Genomic DNA, 7,298 nt, shown 5'->3' with positions numbered 1-7,298 from the left:
TCACATTTGATCATCCACACATACGTTTTATTGCTACTACAGTAGAAAGTTTATTTTCTAGCGCAATACATATACAGACATCAATGTCATTACATTGTAAGCAGAATAATATACATATTAGCTTTATGATTTGTTTGTAAATGCGAATTCGTTATAGTCATAAAACTTATACAGACACTGAAGAGCCAAAATATGTCTTCCTGCTTAACAGCCTGTTTGTCAATCTTTGGAACGAAAAACATCACTGATTCTGGGTATCAGGGGTCCGAGAGTTTGTTGCTAGCTTTGTGTAGGTACATCTACATCTACATGTACATCTACGTGATTACTCTGCAATTTACATTTAAGTGCTTGGCAGAGGATTCATCGAACCACAATCATACTATCTCCCTGCCATTCCTCTCCCGAACAGCTTATTTTTTTTGATGATCATTTCTACCTATGTAGGTTGGGCTCAACAAAATATTTTCGCATTCAGAAGAGAAAGTTGGTGACTGAAATTTCGTAAATAGATCTCGCCAAGACGAAAAACGTCATTGCTTTAATGACTTCCATCCCAAGTCGCGTATCATATCTGCCACACTCTCTCCCCTATTACGTGATAATACAAAACGGGCTGGCCTTTTTTGCGCCCTTTCGATGTCCTCCGTCAATCCCACCTGGTAAGGATCCCACACCGCGCAGCAGTATTCTATCAGAGGACGAACGAGTGTAGTGTAAGCTGTCTCTTTAGTGGACTTGTAGCATCTTCTAAGTGTCCTGCCAATGAAACGCAACCTTTGGCTCTCCTTCCCCACAATATTACCTATGTGGTCTTTCCAACTGAAGTTGCTCGTAATTTTTACACCCAGGAATTTAGTTGAATTGACAGTCTTGAGAATTGTACTATTTATCGAGTAATCGAATTCCAGCGGATTTCTTTTGGAACTCATGTGGATCACCTCCCACTTTTCGTTATTTAGCATCAACTGCCACCTGCCACACCATACAGCAATCTTTTCTAAATCGCTTTGCAACTGATACTGGTCTTCGGATGACCTTACTAGACGGTATATTACAGCATCATCTGCGAACAACCTAAGAGAACTGCTCAGATTGTCACCCAGGTCGTTTATATAGATCAGGAACAGCAGAGGTCTCAGGACGCTTTCCTGGGGAACACTTGATATCACTTCAGTTTTACTCGATTATTTGCCGTCTATTACTACGAACTGCGACCTCTCTGACAGGAAATCACGAATCCAGTCGCACAACTGAGACGATACCCCATAGGCCCGCAGCTTGATTAGAAGTCGCTTGTGAGGAACGGTGTCAAAAGCTTTCCGGAAATCTAGAAATACGGAATCAACTAGAGATCCCCTGTCGATAGCGGCCATTACTTCGTGAGAATAAAGAGCTAGCTGCGTTGCACAAGAACGATGATTTCTGAAACCATGCTGATTACGTATCAATAGATCGTTCCCTTGGAGGTGATTCATAATGTTTGAATGCAGTATATGCTCCAAAACCCCACTGCAAACCGACGTCAATGATATAGTTCTGTAGTTCGATGGATTACTCCTACTACCCTTCTTAAACACTGGTGCGACCTGCGCAGTTTTCAAATTTGCAGGTACAGATCTATCGGTGAGCGAGCGGTTGTATATGATTGCTAAGTAGGGAACTATTGTATCAGCGTAATCTGAAATGAACCTAATCGGTATACAATCACGACCTGAAGACTTGCCCATACCAAGCGATTTGAGTTGCTTCGCAACCCCTAAGGTATCTACTTCTAAAAAACTCATGCTAGCAGCTGTTCGTGTTTCAAATTCTGGAATATTCCATTCGTCTTCCCTGGTGAAGGAATTTCGGAAAACTTCGTTCAATAACTCCGCTTTAGCGGCACAGACGTCGGTAACAGTACCATCGGCACTGCGCAGCGAAGGTATTGACTGCGTCTTGCCGCTTGTGTACTTTACATGCGACCAGGAATTTCTTCGGATTTCCTACCAAATTTCGAGACAATGTTTCGTTGTGGAACCTATTAAAGGCATCTCGCATTGAAGTCCGTGCCAAATTTCGCGCGTCTGTAAATTTTAGCAGACCTTCGGGATTTCGCGTTCTTCTAAACTTCGCATGCTTTTTCCGTTGCCTCTGCAACAGCGTTCGTACCTGTTTTGTGCACCATGGGGGATCAGTTCCATCTCTTACCAATTTATGAGGTATGAATCTCTCAATTGCTGTTGCTACTATATCTTTGAATTTGAGCCATATCTCGTCTACATTTGCATAGTCAGTTCGGAAGGAATGGAGATTGTCTCTTAGGAAGGCTTCTAGTGACACTTTATCCGCTTTTTTAAATAAAATTATTTTGCCTTTCTTTCTGGTGGATTTGGAAGAAACGGGTGATCACTAATCCCTGTATCAGTCATGATGCTCTCTATTAGCTCTGGATTGTTTGTGGCTAAGAGGTCAAGTGTGTTTTCGCAACCATTTACAATTCGCGTGGGTTCGTGGACTAACTGGTCGAAATAATTATCGGAGAAAGCATTTAGGACACTCTCGGAAGATGTTTTCTGCCTACCACCGGTTTTGAACAAGTATTTTTGCCAACATATCGAAGGAAGTTTGAAGTCCCCACCAACTATAACCGTATGAGTGGGGTATCTGTTTGTTAAGAGACTCAAATTTTCTCTGGACTGTTCAGCAACTATATCATCGGAGTCTGGGGGACGGTAGAAGGAGCCTATTATTAACTTAGTTCGACTGTTAAGTATAACCTTCACCCATATCATTTCGCACAGAGTTCCTACTTCGACTTCACTACAAGACAAACCACTACTGACAGACACAAACACTCCACCACCAATTGTGCCTAATCTATCTATCCTAAACACCGTCTGAGACTTCGTAAAAATTTCCGCAGAACTTATTTCAGGCTATAGCCAGCTTTCTGTACCTATAACGATTTCAGCTTCTGTGCTTTCTATTAGCGCTTGAAGCTCAGGGACTTTCCCACCACAACTACAACAATTTGCAACTACAATTCCGACTGTTCTTTGATCCAAGCACGTCCTGTATTTGCCATGCAGCCTTTGAGATTGCAGCCCACCCCGTACTTTCCCGAGGCCTTCTAACCTAAAAAACCGTCCAGTCCACGCCACACACCGTGAGGTGGCTTGTGGAGTATGGATGTAGATGTAGATATAGATGACATGTAGACTAGTTTCTTACGTGTAAATTGATGTGTTTTCCCCATATAAAATCAAAACCTTTGCCATTTTCACACAGGACAAATAAGTAGTTACGACTGTCTTGGTTATTTTACAAACTACAACAGGCTAGTTCCCACTGCTAGGATTTCCTACATCCGAAATATGGTTACATGTCGTATTTCAAGGGATGGGATAATGGCGAGGAAGCTTGCCAAAGCACATAGCAACACACATGCGAACATGAATTTATAATTGTCACGTCCTTAATATGAACAAGTGGAGTAACTTCCATAGCAGTATTTTTTCATGTCGAGCAATTCATGACTCCATATAATTTAAAGCTTCCTCTTTCATGACAGAAGCAGTTTCTGGTATAGCGTAAGTCCAAAGGATAGAAAATATTTGTAATATCTTCTCCACTCTTTGAAAATTATCTCACATTGTTATAACTTTGAAGCCAGTGGACGGAGATACGTCGGTTATAGAGACCAAAGAGTTAAAAATGCAATTAAAAGAAAACAGCCCTCGGTCACTAATTTTTAACGAATTAATCGGGTTTCGACACTGCCAGGAGTGTCTTTCACAGAAGTTAAACCAAAGAATGGTCTGTAACATGGTCTTAGAATTGTGACTAAAAACGTATGATACAAATTAAGAGTATGGAATTACCGTGAAAGACTGGCCGTACTTATATTTCATTTATAAAATAATAAATATGTCAAAAGCGCATTAGTCACAAGATGCCCTTTTGACCAATTTTTGACACTATGCATCACGGAATATTGAGTTCCAGAACGATTTCCGAAACGGAATATCCCATGTGTCTAGTTCCTACCACCACTGCGCGTTGAAAGTCTGTTAACTCTTGTTGTGCGACCATCATAACGTCAGAAAGCTATTCAAATGAATCGCCAAAGTACAAATGACAACTCTGCCAACGTAGTGCCCTTTTATTCCATGTGTACGCGATACTACTGCCATTTGTATACGTGCATATAGCTAATTCATGATCTTCGCCACCTCAGTGTATTAAAAGAAACTATTGACAATCGGACGAGAGATTATAGCTCTGAAGTATAATCTTGGTACATATGGGTGGGGAGGATGAAACACAGTTACGTTAATAATTTGCCGATAAGACCAGTGACCACGTAAGTTGAATAGTTAAATGTAGGAAGCACACAGAAACTTAGGAGTGAACACCATACGTTTGCCAAAACGCGCAGCGAGGGCAACAAGCTTGATTCGTGACCTTAAAATCCGCACTAGTCTGCTGAAGGAACTGAATGAACTTCGCGTCTGAAAGGCGACCTAGCGGGCAACGGAGATTCGTCTTACCAGGCGGGGAAAGAGCGAAAAAATCGGAAGACAGCACCAACAACTCGAGTGTCAGATTCAGCAGCCCATTTGTACTTAAAGATCAAGTGCTGAAATCCTTCCAACGGCAGCAAGGTTCAGATCATCAGTTACCTCTCCTGTCCTAGCCTGAAGCTGCAACTCTGCAGAAACCTGAAGTGAAGTGACAACTCTGCAGCAACCTAGAGCGAATTCATTACTCTGCTGAAATGTACAGGTGATCTCCTTTTGCTTCTCTTTGGATCTTCGCTGCATTTCGCCAGAGAAGAAATTCGTTGGACAATGGTGACGAAGATTGCAAATGCCGACCAGAAAAAGCCTAATGAAGGTGTTAAACGATCTCCTATTCTTGTAGATTTTTCTCTTTTTTGACCCAATAGAGCTGTTAGGTGTTGAGGAAGGCAGAAGAACTCCCCTACTACATGGTACAATTCTCAAAAGGGCCTGTCCAATGTTCCGCAAGTGGAAAGAACGAAAACGTGTGGGCATGCCAGAAATTAATAGCATGACCGAGCCACAAATCTACATTCTCTATGTTTAAACCGGACGTTATTATGAGACGTTGTATTGAAAATTTAGGCGGCATGAGGGAAACCACACCCGGCTAGTGGTCTCTTATATGACTAAATGGCTTCTGCGGAGAATTCTATGATTCTTACGACAAAAAAAGTGCTTCCTGGTCAGCCGGCGGAGGGAGAAAGAGGGGTTGGGTTGTTAGAGTGGTCATGAATGCCTATCTGCCCACCTTAGGCCGCGCCTCTCACAGGGATTAACATTTTTATGGTGGCCAATCCTCTTGACAGGACTGATATCTCGTGCAGCCAGCTAGAAAGCTTTCAGTTCTTGGAAACCTCTCCTGTATTATCTAGCAAATGTAAAGAAACAAATAGTGAAATGAATACAGCCACTGTCTTGGCTAACCCAAATCTGCTATTTCAGAGCCATAGAAATGAACGAGTATGTTTGGTTTCACAACTTACCAGCCACGCCCAAGTACCATCTAGCGGCATTTTGCAAACTGGTCAGGTTAGTCTGTCCAGTATAGCCTGCTACCTGTAGCGATGAATTGATACTTTGTTTGTCCAGAATTAGACATGCTCGTCCCCTGTTCACTCAGATACTGGCGAACATCCGTTCAGGAGACACTGCAGCTAGCAGATGCGTGTCTCGACCAGTCAACGACCGCAGCTCTTGCGGAATTTCTAATGTATTACTGAATACCATCTTGGTCACTTGTAAGACGATATGGAATAAAGTATTTTCATATCGCCCTCTGAAAAATGTTAGTGGCAACTTTCAGAGACTAATGCCCATGTTAGAAGTGGAACAGTTCTTTAAAATGTCATTCCAAAAAAACTATAACCACTGTTGACCAAATTCAGAATTAGCATGGGAAATATGTCACACAAAAAACTATAGAATTTGCTGGCTAAGAGCAGGTGACAAAGCAGGGCACAAACCTTATGTACATTCTCGAGTGTGTACTCAGAGCACCAGCACAATACATTATACATACATACACACACACACACACACACACATATATATATATATATATATATATATATATATATATATATATATATAAGGGTGGTCCTTAAAACCACAAAGAACGAAGCTCGCCTAGCTTGAAGTGGGAAACGAGATGGAGCTATGGTTGGCCCGCTAGGTGGCGCTGCCATAGGTCAAACGATATCAACTGTGTTTTTTTGAATAGGGACCCCCATTTTTATTATACATATATAAAAGCAGTACTAACGTTCAAAGAACCAAGGTGAATTTATTAGTTCACATGCAACACCATGATATACACAATTTACTCACCTTTGGGCCATGCCGTGTGGCTCCCACAGGTGACAGCAACACCACAGGTCTGAGTCTGGCAAGCGAGATGTTAAAATTTGTAAATCGAGTCCTAGCATGAATGTGTTAATCCCAGAATGAATGCACTGAATAAAATCTTCTGCTAAGTCGCCAGGTACCTTCAATAGTGAATGCTGTATTCGCCTGATAAACATAGGCATGGAGAGTGTGCAGGTTGTGTGTGTCTGCTTCAGACCTTCCTCAAAAGGTATCGGAGTCCAAGTGGTTTTGCCATGAGATTGGGCGCCGAGTGTCATTATGGTGCAGCTTCTAGCGACTCTCTTACATAAGCTGGCCTTGCAGTGTAGTTTGGATTTAAAACGGTTTTATTTACAAGACCTGCAATATCTTCTTCTCCCAAATCGCCAAATATCCTATCTCATATACTTTGTTGACAATGTTGTTTACCGTAATGTCGGATGATTTTTACAGTACAATACAGTAAATACCTTCCTACTTGACGATTTGTATTTCAGATTTGTTATGAGGACGTTTCTGACTTTATGAAAATATGAGAAAGGAGTAGGGTTTCAGAGGACAGAAGAGAGATAGAGTGCGAATTAGGGCGTCGTCAGAGACTGGATCATCCGTTGCTAATAGCTACTATTAATTGTATACCGTCATTCTGATTATTTCCGATAATAGCAGCAGTCAGGGTTACATGGTTCCCCAAACTGACCTAGTACCAAACTGGGGCTTAGGTTTGATAGAAAACCCTATGTATTTAGTTTGAGGAGACGGTCCCATGAGTGAAATTGCGATCTATCAACTGAAATAGAACTTTAAGCGAATTAACAAGGCAAGGTGTGCTGCTGTTTACGAAATAGTGATTTCAGATGGCGTTCTAGTTGCATTTTTCTATCTGAACTCTCTGATTGGCAT

The sequence above is a fragment of the Schistocerca americana genome, chromosome 8 (assembly GCF_021461395.2).
Source record: "Schistocerca americana isolate TAMUIC-IGC-003095 chromosome 8, iqSchAmer2.1, whole genome shotgun sequence".
Classification (NCBI taxonomy): Eukaryota; Metazoa; Arthropoda; class Insecta; order Orthoptera; family Acrididae; genus Schistocerca; species Schistocerca americana.
Note: the sequence above shows the minus strand (reverse complement) of the source record.